The sequence below is a fragment of the Nycticebus coucang genome, chromosome 5 (assembly GCF_027406575.1).
Source record: "Nycticebus coucang isolate mNycCou1 chromosome 5, mNycCou1.pri, whole genome shotgun sequence".
Taxonomy (NCBI): domain Eukaryota; kingdom Metazoa; phylum Chordata; class Mammalia; order Primates; family Lorisidae; genus Nycticebus; species Nycticebus coucang.
Window position 1 is genome coordinate 55,904,430 of NC_069784.1, and position 13,061 is coordinate 55,917,490.

Consider the following 13,061-nt stretch of genomic DNA (forward strand, 5'->3'; position numbering starts at 1 on the left):
TCTAGAACTAATGCCACTGAAGCAACTTATCAAGTAGCTTATGTACTTGGGGAAAAAAGGGAGCCAACCAGTGATATAGAAGTTGTGAAGGAATGCATTGTCAAAGTTGTAGGATGCTGAGACCCCGATGTTTCAAAGTACAAACCATTGCCTCTGTCAAGGAGAAACATAACTGCTCGGCAGCATGAATTAGACTTCAACTTAACAGAACAATTTTGTTTCAATGCTTCAAGAGGAAAATATATATTATTCAATTGCATTAGATGAATCAGCTGATACTACTGAATCAGCACAGGTTTTGTACTTGTATTTTCCTTGCTATTAAGAGTTACTTTGGGCACACTCAGGAACAGAATATAGGGAGTAGATTATCTTCAACAACTTTCAAGATAAATGTCATGAAGTTGGACTGACTTTGGTAAATCAGGTGTATGTATAGTTAGTGTACCTTCCATGACAGGAAAACATGAAGGGTTACAGAGATTTGAAAAAGTATTAAAAGATCCAGATGTTCTCATCATTTTCCATTGTACATAGTATCTTGCATTAGCAAAGTCTGTGTGCTAAGGCTACAATTTAAGTGACACTTTACAAGTTATAAGTCTCATTAGCTATATTACTGCAAATGCAACTGGTTATTGGCATTGTTAGTTTCAAGTAACATGCTAAGTTGAACAATGAGGTATTACTGTAGAGCTGCTTTATCATTCTAAGGTGTGTTGGCTATCACAGGGACAAGTGTTAACCAAAATTTTATCTCTGTGAGAACAGACAGTTAAAGTTTATGAAGAACAGAATCAGCAATGTGAGTTATTGAAAGAAGATTTCTATAGGAATGCAGAATTTCTGGGTGATATGTTATCAAAACAATTTGACTATTTCTTTGCAAGGTAAAAGTAAGTCTATATATAACATGTGGCAAAAAATTAAAGAATTTCAAAAAAAGCTATCTTTTTTCAAAACACTTCTTCAAAAGGAAATTTCGGATAAACAGTTTAGCAAAGATCACTGATGAGCAGGATGATATATTTGAATCATCTGGAGACTATTCAGCTGTTATGACCTATTAATTAGAGAATACAATGAAAGTTTCACTGATTTTGAGAATCATGGCATTGCACTCAAATAAGCATTTCGGCATCACCTAGTAGATATCACCAAGGCACCTAAACAACTACAGATGGAACTGATTGAGCTCCCAGTAGATAACATTTTAAAGTCTTTGTCTAATGTTAAGGAAGATCCAATTGAAATATGAAAAAATGCAGCAGAACACCCAGGCCTTTGGCAACGTGCCCAGAAAATGCTTTCTTGCTTTCAACCACTTATTGCTGGAAATCTACATTCTCCGACCTGACCCAAATCAAGATGCCTTTAAAGCCACAAATAATTGATTCTCATCTGGAGGATAAGTAGAAACTACCAACCTCCATGCTGCCATCAAATATCCAAATGCTTTCCAACACTCCTATATGGAAGGTTATATGTATATTCAAATTAATGTACATTAAATAATTATCAATCTTTAAAAGTAAATAAAGCCTAAGTCCAAGATCACTATGTTAGACACAAAATAATGCTTTTTGGTACTTGTGACTGAGGAGCACACAAATTATAAAACACTTTTATTAGTCTATGGGTAATTTTGATTAATAAAGCTAAGTGTTTTTTAATGTTTTCACACTGATGTGCAATAAATGAAATATTACCTGGTCACCAATGTTAAACTATCTCATCTTATCCAAGATTGCAGTTAACAGATTAAAATAACATGTGGATGGCTCGGCGCCTGTGGCTCAAGCGGCTAGGGCATCAGCCACATACACCTGAGCTGACAGGTTCGAATCCAGCCCAGGTGGATGGACAACAATGACAGCTGCAACCAAGGAATAGCCGGGCATTGTGGCGGGTGCCTGTGGTCCCAGCTACTTGGGAGGCTGAGGCAAAAGAATCGTTTAAGCCCAGGAGTTGGAGGTTGCTGTAAGCGGTCATGTCATGGCACTCTACTCAGGGCAACAGCTTGAGGCTCTTTCTCTAAATAAATAAATAAATAACATGTGGATAACATACACACCCCCAAAACAAAGCCAAAAACAAAGAAATGCTTTGCAACAAAAAGTGGACATAACAGAGTCATTAAAAGATTAGTTAACTTTAAAATTAACAGATAGTTTTCATATTTAAAATTATTAAGTGGTGAGGTTGAAAGAGAGGGGTGGGCCGGGGCAGCAGGTGCTGAATAATGCTGGGAGGACTTCTTTCTTAGTGATTCCAATTTGGAATCAGACGCAACTGGGGAACAAGTGGAGATGCTGCAAAAGCAAGTTCAGGAGAGAGAGACCAAAATCGAGTAAGACCAAAGAGGCAGCAGAAGAGGAAGAAACTATTCCTCCAAAGTTAAATAAATTAAAAAGAAAGCAGGTCCTTCTGAAGCTGACATGAATTCTCCTAAAGCCAAAAAGGCAAAAAGAAAGAGGAGCCATCTCAAGATGACATTGTTTCACCTAAAAGCCAGTGTGAAAAAGAAAAAGGAACCCTTGGAGAAGAAAGTTGTTTCTCCTAAAGTCAAAAACGTTAAGAAGTGAGACGTTTTCTGAAGAAACAGGTGCTCCAAAGCCCCAGAGCATGAAGAAGAGGAAGTGAATGGAGAAACAGGAGAGAAGAGCCCTGAACTGAAGAATGGATTCTCTCATCCTGAACCTGACCTAACTCCACTGAAACTGCCGGTGAAGAAAGTACAGTGAGATAGAGCAAGAAATACCTGTGGAACATAAAAAGGGCACTTTCTCTCATTTTCCCATATCTGACTATTAAGCTTCTCAAAGGCTGAAGGGTGACCTTCCTATTTCCCATACAAAGACTTTCCCTCATGTCTACCTTGGGAAGGGCTTAATTGCTCAGGCACGGACAGGAACTGGGAAAACATTTGCCATCCCTTTGATTTCGAAACTTCAGGGAGAACTGCAAGGAAGAGAGGTTGTCCCCCTCAGGTACAAGTTCTTGTACCTACAAGAGAGTTAGCAAACAAGTAAGCAAAGACTTTAGTGACATCACAAAAAAGCTGGCAGTGACTTGTTTTTATGGTGGAACTCCCTGTGGAGGTCAAATTGAACGCCTGTGGAACGGGATTGATATCCTGGTTGGAACACCAGGACGGATCAAAGGCCACCTACAGAATGACAAACTGGATCTCACCAAACTTATGCATGTTGTCCTGGATGAAGTCGACCTGATGTTGGATACGGGTTTTGAAGATGAAGTGGAAGAGATTTTAAGTGTTGCATACAAGAAAAATTCTGAAGACAACCCCAAACACTGCTTTTTTCTGCAACTTACCCTCGTTGGGTATTTAATGTTGCTTAGAAATGCATGAAACTTACAAGTGGACCTCATTAGCAGAAAGACAGAAAACTGCAATAACTGTGGAGCATCTGGCCATCAAGAGCCACTGGACTCAGAGGGCAGCAGTGACTGGGGCTGTGATCTGAGTGTACAGTGGTCATCAAGGGCGCAGTATCATCTTCTGTGAAACCACGAAAGAAGCCCAGGAGCTGTCACAGAAGTGGCTACTGAGCAGGATGAGCAGTCATTACATGGAGACATCCCACAGAAGCAAAAGGAAATCACCCTGAAAGGTTTTAGAGCTTTTGGAGTTTTGGTGGCAAGCGATGTTGCTGCACATGGTTAGACATCCCTGAGGTTGATTTGGTTGTACAGAATTCATTGCCTTGGCTGGACAGGTAGAGCTGGAAGGGCAGGGGTTTGCATCAGCTTTTACCAGCACAGGGAAGAATATCATCTGGTACAAGTGGAACAAAAAGTGGGAATTATGTTTAAACGAGGTGTTCCTACTACAACAGAAATAATAAAAGCGTCCAGCAAAGATGCCATCAGCTTTTCGGTTCTGTGCCTCCCACTGCTGTTTGTCACTTCAAGGAGTCAGCAGAGAAGCTGATAGAGGAGAAGGGAGCTGTGGAAGCCCTTGTGGCAGCACTGGCCATATTTCAGGCACCGTGTCAGTAGACCAGAGCTCTTTAATCAACTCAGAAGTGGGTTTTGTGACTGTGATCTTGTGGTGCTCGGCTGAAAGGCCAAATATTATTTATGCGTGGAAAGAACTTAAAGAGCAACTGGGAGGGGATGTTGATTCCAAGGGGAAGGGAATTGTCTCTCTCAAAGGAAAGCTGGGCATGTGCTTTGATGTACCTACCACACCAGGGACAGGAGACATGGCATGATTCACAACGCTGGCAGCTCGCTGTGGCCACAGAGCAACCAGAGCTGGAAGGACCAAGAGAAGGATATTGAGCCTTTATGGGTCAGTGGGAAGGAAACAGAAACTTCAGGGTCCAGCCGGAAGGAACCAGAAGCTTCAAGGGACAGCGGTCAGAAGGTGGCAACAAAAGTAACAGATCCCAAAACAGAGGCCAGAAGCGGAGTTTTAGTAAAGCATTCAGTAAATAATTAGATATAGGGTGGCGCCTGTAGCTCAAAGGAGTAGGGCACTGGCCCCATATACCAGAGGTGGCAGGTTCAAACCTGGCCCCGGCCAAAAACAGCAAAAAAAAAAAAAAAATTAGATATAGAGGACTTTTTTTTTTTTTTTTTTGGCTGGGGCTGGGTTTGAACCCACCACCTCTGGCATATGGGGCCAGCACCTGTGGCTCCTTTGAGCCACAGGTGCTGACTTTTTTTTACTATAAAAGTCTTCTATAGAGGACTTTTATAGTTAAAAAAATAAAATAATAATAATGTCTGGCAATATAGAAGTGAACATTATGACCACTTGCCACTCCCCTCTTCTTTCAGACAGACAAACTTCATCTAAATTATTTTATCTGGTCATTATCTTTCATAACTTTATTGCTACTTTATCAGGTTTTTCCTTTGAAAAGGTGTTGGAAATTCATTTTATTTTTACTCTAAGGAATGTGTATAGGTTACGAGATAAAATCAAGCATGTTTCTGACTATATTTTATAAGTTGACTTGTCTTTATACTTAAAAATGTCTCTTAATAGGGTCCTTCCTTAACTACTTAAAGGAACGTAACATTCCCTGGAGGAGCACGTCAGCTTTTGGAAGTCAAAGTTCTATAACTGGCATCCCTCACCACCTGCCAGCTTCTCATGTGGTTCTATAACTTGTCTTCTCAGACTTCTTACTGAGCAATGGTTTGAAACAAGATTTCAAACTTAACTGGGCTATAATATAGTTTAAGTTGTTGTATGCTGTAGGTTTGGAAGATGTAGTATATTCAATATAGGTTACCTGGCTCAGTGCCTATTGCTCAGCAATTAGGGTGCCAGCCACATACACTGGAGCTGGTGGGTTTGAATCCAGCTCAGGCCCACCAAACAACAATGATGGCATAGTTTAAGTTGTTGTATGCTGTAGGTTTGGAAGATGTAGTATATTCAATATAGGTTACCTGGCTCAGTGCCTATTGCTCAGCAATTAGGGTGCCAGCCACATACACTGGAGCTGGTGGGTTCGAATCCAGCTCAAGCCCACCAAACAACAATGATGGCTGCAACCAAAAAATAGCCAGGCGTTGTGGCAGGCGCCTGTAATCCCAGCTACTTGAGAGGCTAAGGCAAGAGAATCGTTTAAGCCCAAAACCTTGAGGTTGCTGTGAGCTGTGACGCCACAGCACTCTGGCACTCTCCCAAGGGCGACATAGTGAGATTCTGTCAAAACAACCCAAAAAACAAAAAAAAAACCCACTGGAATATTCTTTACATGCAAGAGGGAAACATTCATAAACGGAGAACGAAGAGAATGAATGAAGGTGCCTTATTAAACTTTCTTCTACTGGTGAAAACTTAATGGATCATTAATGTTTCTAGACTCAGAGGTTAAATTCTACTGGGCCAGATCCAGTTTTTAAGTGGAATGAGCCAGGTTAGGTTCTCAGAGACTTTGTTCCTAAAGCTACCGGGAGGCTCGGTTTCTGCTAAACAGCTTCTCTAGTGAAAGGTTTTCAGCTCCTTAGAGACTTCCTTTTATGACAAACTGTATGGATATTTTAAGTTGTTGATTTGAGGGAACTGAAGAACTTAATGTAGCCCTTAGCTAGATAACTCTCTGCCTGATTTCTCAGATACCATTTCTCTGGGAAACATTCCACACAGCACAGGAGTGTGACAGTGGCATTGTCTTCTTGCCTTAATTCCTAGAGATTCTATACTGAGAATCCTGGAACAGACTGTGCTAGGAAAATTAAAACTACATGCTCTGTCTTGTTTTCATTCAGCGTGAACGACTAAAATCTTGCTAGGCCCAGGTTTCTTTTGCTTAATCCAGTCTTTATTTCTAACTGCTATTTACTTGATCACCTTGAACTTGAGAGGCTCTGATTGCCAACTTAACTTCTGATCCTTGAGGCAACATCCTTTTTCTATTGAACTTCAGTTCTATATTTGAATCCCGACTAAATGTTTCTTGCCTCTGTTCTCAGAATTCTCTTGCTTTTATTCCTTGATCCACTTGTTAATTTTGTCAGTTTATTCCTGATTCCTTGTGGTATCCCATCAAGCCACAGAGAATTAGGGGAAGATGCTGGTGATAGTCCACATATACCTTGTGGGTTATAATTTATTAGATTCTGGTTTTGCCCAAATTGTAGGTATGGTTTACTAACAACTAAAACATTTCTTGATTTGGGGAGGAATGGGTATTTTATCAAGCAGATAAAAATGATACGTATGGTACCTGTCCTTTAGGGAGGAATAGCTAAAACTTGACGTGAATTATAGACTAGCCTAAAGAAAAATAATCAGACATAAATTAGGAGTAATAGGGAAATTCATAGGAATTTCACTTCGCATAATTCAATTTTAAGAAAAACATAACTCTTTCAATAAGTGAAACTAACATTTCTCCTAGATCCCAGAATTCAAACTATATTTTAAATGTATACTTGTTCAGCTACTATTTGGTTTAAATAGACTTGTTGGGGTAGCCTGGGAAATATTATCATTCTTACTGTTTTCTAAATTGGAGACACTATTTTCCAATTTATGTACTCAGAGGAATTTAAAATTATAATCTGGGCAGTGCCTGTACCTCAGGGAGTAGGGTGCCGGCCCCATATACGGGAGGTGGTCGGTTCAAACTCAGCCCCGGCCAAAAAAAGAAAAAAAAAAGTATAATCCATTTTTAAGTTTGAGCTATCCTTGTAGCAGTTACTTTACATTTGTACATAAAACGTTTTTACTGTAAGATGAGTTAATGTATACAACACTGCCTTATGCATAATAAAGATAGTAATACTTTAAGAAATAAAATTAAGTAGATTTTTATAAAACAATGTATGTTTTTAAGTATATTTAGTCAAAATTTCTTGAATGTGGCCTTATTTGATTACAGCTAAATTAATTTAGTCTTCCAACATGAAAAGTTTCCCCACCCTTGACTTAGGGCCTGCTATCAAGTGTTAAAAGCCTTGGAGAAGAAGATAGAGACATAGAAGGAGGAACTTTTGGGGAAATGTTCAAAATAATGAAGTGATTTCTCTCTCTCTCTTTTTTTTTTTGAGGCAGAGTCTTACTATGTCACCATCAGTAGCCACTCACAGCAACCTCAAACTCTTGGGTGCCTGCCAGAACGCCCAGCTTTTTTTTTTTTTTATTAAATCATAGCTGTGTACATTAATGTGATCATGGGGCACCATACACTGGTTTTATACAGTTTGACACATTTTCATCACACTGGTTAACATATCCTTCCTGGCATTTTCTTAGTTATTGTGTTAAGACATTTATATTCTCCAAAAAATAGCCGGGCGTTGTGGCAGGCGCCTGTAGTCCCAGCTACACAGGAGGCTGAGGCAAGAGAATCACTTAAGCCCAGGAGTTGGAGGTTGCTGTGAGCTGTGTGAGGCCACGGCACTCTACCGAGGGCCATAGAGTGAGACTCTGTCTCTACAAAAAAAAAAAAAAAAGACATTTATATTCCACATTTACTAAGTTTCACATGTACCCTTATAAGATGCACCGCAGGTGTAATCCCACCAAACACCCTCCCTCCACCCATCTTTCCCCCTCCCTCCCCTTCATCCCCCCTTCCCCATATTCTTAGGTTATAACTGGGTTAAGGCTTTCATATGAAAGCCATCAATTCGTTTCATAGTAGGGCTGAGTACATTGAATACTTTTTCTTCCATTCTTGAGCTACTTTACTAAGAAGAATATGTTCCAGCTCCATCCATGTAAACATGAAAGAGGTAAAGTCTCCATCTTTCTTTAAGGCTGCATAATATTCCATGGTGTACACATACCACAATTTATTAATCCATTCGTGGACTGATGGGCACTTGGGCTTTTTCCATGACTTAGCAATTATGAATTGGGCTGCAATAAACATTCTGGTACAAATATCTTTGTTATAATGTGATTTTTGGTCTTCTGGCTATATACCTATATACCAACTGCAACATTGTTGCAGTTTGGCCGGGGCCGGGTTTGAACCCACCACCCTTGGTATATGGGGCCCGCACCCTACTCACTGAGCCACAGGCATTGCCCTCTTCTAGTGTTTTTATAGTTTCATGTCTTAAGTTTAAATCTTTAATGCAGTGAGAGTCTATTTTAGTTGATGGTGAAAGGTGTGGGTCCAGTTTCAGTCTTCTACGGGTTGCCAGCCAGTTCACCCAGCACCATTCACCAAATAGGGAATCTTTTCCCGACTGAATGTTTTTAATTGGGTTGTCAAAGATCAAATAACGGTAAGTAGCTGGGTTCATCTCTTGGTTCTCTATTCTGTTCCATACATCTACCTCTCTGTTTTTGTGCCAGTACCATACTATTTTGATCACTATCGATTTATAGTATAGTCTGAGGTCCGGTAGCGTGATTCCTCCTGTTTTGTTTTTATTTCAGAGTAATGCCATGGCTATTCCACGTTTTTTCTGATTCCATATAAAACGAAGTATTATTTTTTCAAGATCTTTAAAGTATGACAGTGGAGCTTTAATAGGGATTGCATCAAAATTGTATATTGCTTTGGGTAGTATGGACCTTTTAACAATGTTGATTCTTCCCAGCCATGAGCATGGTTATGTTTTTCCATTTGTTAACATTTTCAGCTATTTCTTTTCTTAGAGTTTCATAGTTCTCTTTATAGAGATCTTTCACATCCTTTGTTAGATAAACTCCCAAATATTTCTTATTTTTTTTTTTTATTAAATCATAGCTGTGTACATTGATATATTCATGGGGCATCATTTACTAGCTTCACAGACCGTTTACCAAGTTTCACATATGCCCTTGTAAGATGCACCGGGAACTTTATACTTTTTTTTTTTTTTTTATTAAATCATAACTGTATACAATGATATGACTATGGGGCATCATACACTCACTTCATAAACCATTTGACACATTTTTATCACAGTGGTTAACATTGCCTTTCCTGCGTTATCTCAGTTACTGTGCCAAAATATTTACATTCTACATTTACCAAGTTTCGCAAATACCCCTGTAATATGCACCACAGGTGTGATCCCACCGATTCCCCTCCCTCTACCCACCCCCCCTTCCCACTTCCCCCTATTGTTAAGTTGTAGCTGGGTTATAGCTTTCATGTGAGAGTCCCAAATTAGTTTCATAGTAGGGCTGTGTACATTGGGTATTTTTTCTTCCATTCTTGGGATACTTTACTAAGAAGAATATGTTCCAGCTCCATCCATGTAAACATGAAAGAGGTAAAGTCTCCATCTTTCTTTAAGGCTGCATAGTATTCCATGGTATACATATACCACAATTTATTAATCCATTCGTGGATCGATGGGCACTTGGGCTTTTTCCATGACTTAGCTATTATGAATTGGGCTGCAATAAACATTCTGGTACAAATATCTTTGTTATATTGTGATTTTTGGTCTTCTGGGTATATGCCCAGCAGAGGAATTACAGGATTGAATGGCAGATCTATTTTTAGATCTCTGAGTGTTCTCCATATATCTTTCCAAAAGGAATGTATTAATTTGCATTCCCACCAGCAGTGCAGAAGTGTTCCCTTTTCTCCGCATCCACGCCAACATCTCTGGTCTTGAGATTTTGTGATATAGGCTAGTCTCATTGGAGTTAGATGATATCTCAAAGCAGTTTTGATTTGCATTTCTCTGATGATTAAAGATGATGAGCATTTTTTCATATGTCTGAAGGCCGTGCGCCTGTCTTCTTCAGAGAAGTTTCTCTTCAAATCCCTTGCCCAGCCTGCGATGGGATCCCTTGTTTTTTTTCTTGCTGATGCGTTTGAGTTCTCTGTGGATTCTGGTTATTAAACCTTTGTCAGAGATATACCCTGCAAATATCTTCTCCCATTCTGAGGGCTGTCTGCTTGCTCTGCTTACTGTGTTCTTAGCTGTGCAGAAGCTTTTTAGTTTGGTCAAGTCCCAGTAGTGTATTTTTGAAGCTGCTTCAATTGCCCGGGGGGTTCTCCTCATGAAATACTCACCCAGACCAATTTCTTCAAGGGTTTTCCCTGCATTCTCCTCTAGTATTTTTACAGTTTCATGTCTTAAGTTTAAATCTTTAATCCAATGAGAGTCTATCTTAGTTAATGGTGAAAGGTGTGGGTCCAATTTCAGTCTTCTGCAGGTTGCCAGCCAGTTCACCCAGCACCATTTGTTAAATAGGGAATCTTTTCCCCACTGAATGTTTTTAATTGGCTTGTCAAAAATCAAATAGCGGTAAGTAGCTGGATTCATCTCTTGGTTCTCTATTCTGTTCCAGACATCTACTTCTCTGTTTTTGTGCCAATACCATGCTGTTTTGATCACTATCGATTTGTAGTAAAGTCTGAGGTCTGGTAGTGTGATTCCTCCTGTTTTGTTTTTATTTCTGAGTAATGTCTTGGCTATTCGAGGTTTTTTCTGATTCCATATAAAACGAAGTAATGTTTTTTCAAGATCTTTAAAATATGACAGTGGAGCTTTAATAGGGAGTGTGTTGAAATTATATATTGCTTTGGGTAGTATGGACATTTTGATAATGTTGATTCTTCCTAGCCATGAGCATGGTATGTTTTTCCATTTGTTAACATTTTCAGCTATTTCTTTTCTTAGAGTTTCATAGTTCTCTTTATAGAGATCTTTCACATCCTTTGTTAGATAAACTCCCAAATATTTCATCTTCTTTGGCACTACTGTGAATGGAATAGAGTCCTTAACTGTTTTTTCAGCTTGACTATTGTTGGTATATATAAATGCTACCGGTTTATTAATGTTGATTTTGTAACCTGTGATGCTGTTGTATTCCTTGATCATTTCTAAGAGTTTTGTAGTAGAATCCCTGGTGTTTTCCAGCTATGCAATCACATGATCTGCGAAGAGTGGAAGTTTGATCTCTTCTGTCCCTATATGGATACCCTTGATCACCTTTTCTTCCCTAATTGCGGGGGTTAAAACTTTGATTACAATGTTACAGAGCAGTGGAGACAATGGGCAACCCTGCTGGGTTCCTGATCTAAGTGGAAATGATTTCAATTTAACTCCATTCAATACGATATTGGCTGTGGGTTTGCGTAGATGGCCTCTATCAGTTTAAGAAATGTCCCTTCTATACCAATTTTCTTAAGTGTTCTGATCATGAAGGGATGCTGGATATTATCAAAAGCTTCAATTGAGAGAATCATATCGTCTTTGTTTTTTAATTTATTTATGTGCTGAATTATACTTATAGATTTACGTATATTGAACTAGCCTTGAGACCCTTGGATAAAACTGACGTGGTCGTGATGCATAATTTATTTGATGTGTTGCTGGATTCTGTTTGCTAGAATCTTGTTGAATATTTTTGCATCTATATTCATTAGTTAGTTTGTTTTTTTGGTCAGGGCTGGGTTCAAACCTGCCACCTGTGGCATATGGGGCTGGCGCCCTACTCCTTTGAGCCACAGGCGCTGCCCTCATTAGTGATATTGGTCTATAATTTTCTTTTCTTGTTGGGTCTTTTCCTGTTGGGGGGATCAGGGTGATGTTTGCTTCATAGAACGTGTTAGATGGTCTTCCTTCCTTTTCTATATTTTGGAACAGGTTGAGTAATATAGGTACTAGTTCCTCTATCAAGGATTGGTAGAATTCTGATGTGAAGCCATCTGGTCCTGGGCTTTTCTTTTTAGGGAGATTTCATATGGTTGATGCTATTTCAGAACTTGATATTGGCCTGTTCAACATTTCCACTTGATTCTGGCTAAGTCTTGGAAGGTGACGTGTAAGTATTGGTCAATTTCTTTCAGATTTTCATATTCCTGAGAATAAAGTTTTTTGTAATATTCATTAAGGATTTTTTGAATTTCTGAGGAGTCTGTTCTTATTTCGTTTTTGTCATTTCTGATTGATGAGATTAGAGATTTTACTCTTTTTTTCCTGGTTAGGTTAGCGAAAGGTTTATCTATTTTATTGACCTTTAAAAAAAAACAACTTTTTGATTTATTGATCTGTTGTATAATTCTTTTGTTTTCAATGTCATTTAATTCTGCTCTAATTTTGGTTATTTTTTTCTTCTATTGGGTTTGGGGTTGGAATGTTCTTCCTTTTCCAATTGCTTGAGATGTCCCATTAAGTTGTTAACTTCCTCTCTTTCCGTTCTCTTGAGGAAGGCTTGCAGTGTTTTAAATTTCCCTCTTAGGACTGCCTTTGCGATATCCCAGAGGTTCTGATAATTCGTGTTTTCATTGTCATTTTGTTCCAAAAATTTGGCAATTTCCTTCTTAATCTCATCTATGACCCAGATATCATTCAGCATAAGGTTATTTAACTTACATGTTTTTGTATGAGTATGCAGTTTCCTGTTGTTACTGAGTTCAACTTTTATTCCATGGTGGTCCGAGAAGATGCAAGGAATAATTTCTATTCCTTTAAATTTACTGAGGCTAGACTTGTGACCTAAGATGTGAATAATTTTGAAGTATGTTCCGTGGGCTGATGAGAAGTATGTGTATTCAGTTTTGTTGGGATGAAATGTTCCGTAGATGTCTGTTAAATCCAAATGTTGGATGGTTAGGTTTAAATCTAAAATTTCTTTGCTCAGCTTCTTATTTGTGGAGCTATCCAAC

At 38.9% G+C, this 13,061-nt stretch overlaps 1 protein-coding gene and 1 pseudogene across 1 annotated transcript in view; one reads left to right on the forward strand and one right to left on the reverse strand.

Moving 5' to 3' along the window:
* THEM4 (thioesterase superfamily member 4) overlaps positions 1–13,061 on the reverse strand; it is a 79,816-nt gene that overhangs the window by 35,281 nt on the left and 31,474 nt on the right. The window lies entirely within an intron of this gene.
* LOC128586036 (nucleolar RNA helicase 2-like) lies at positions 2,424–4,464 on the forward strand (annotated as a pseudogene).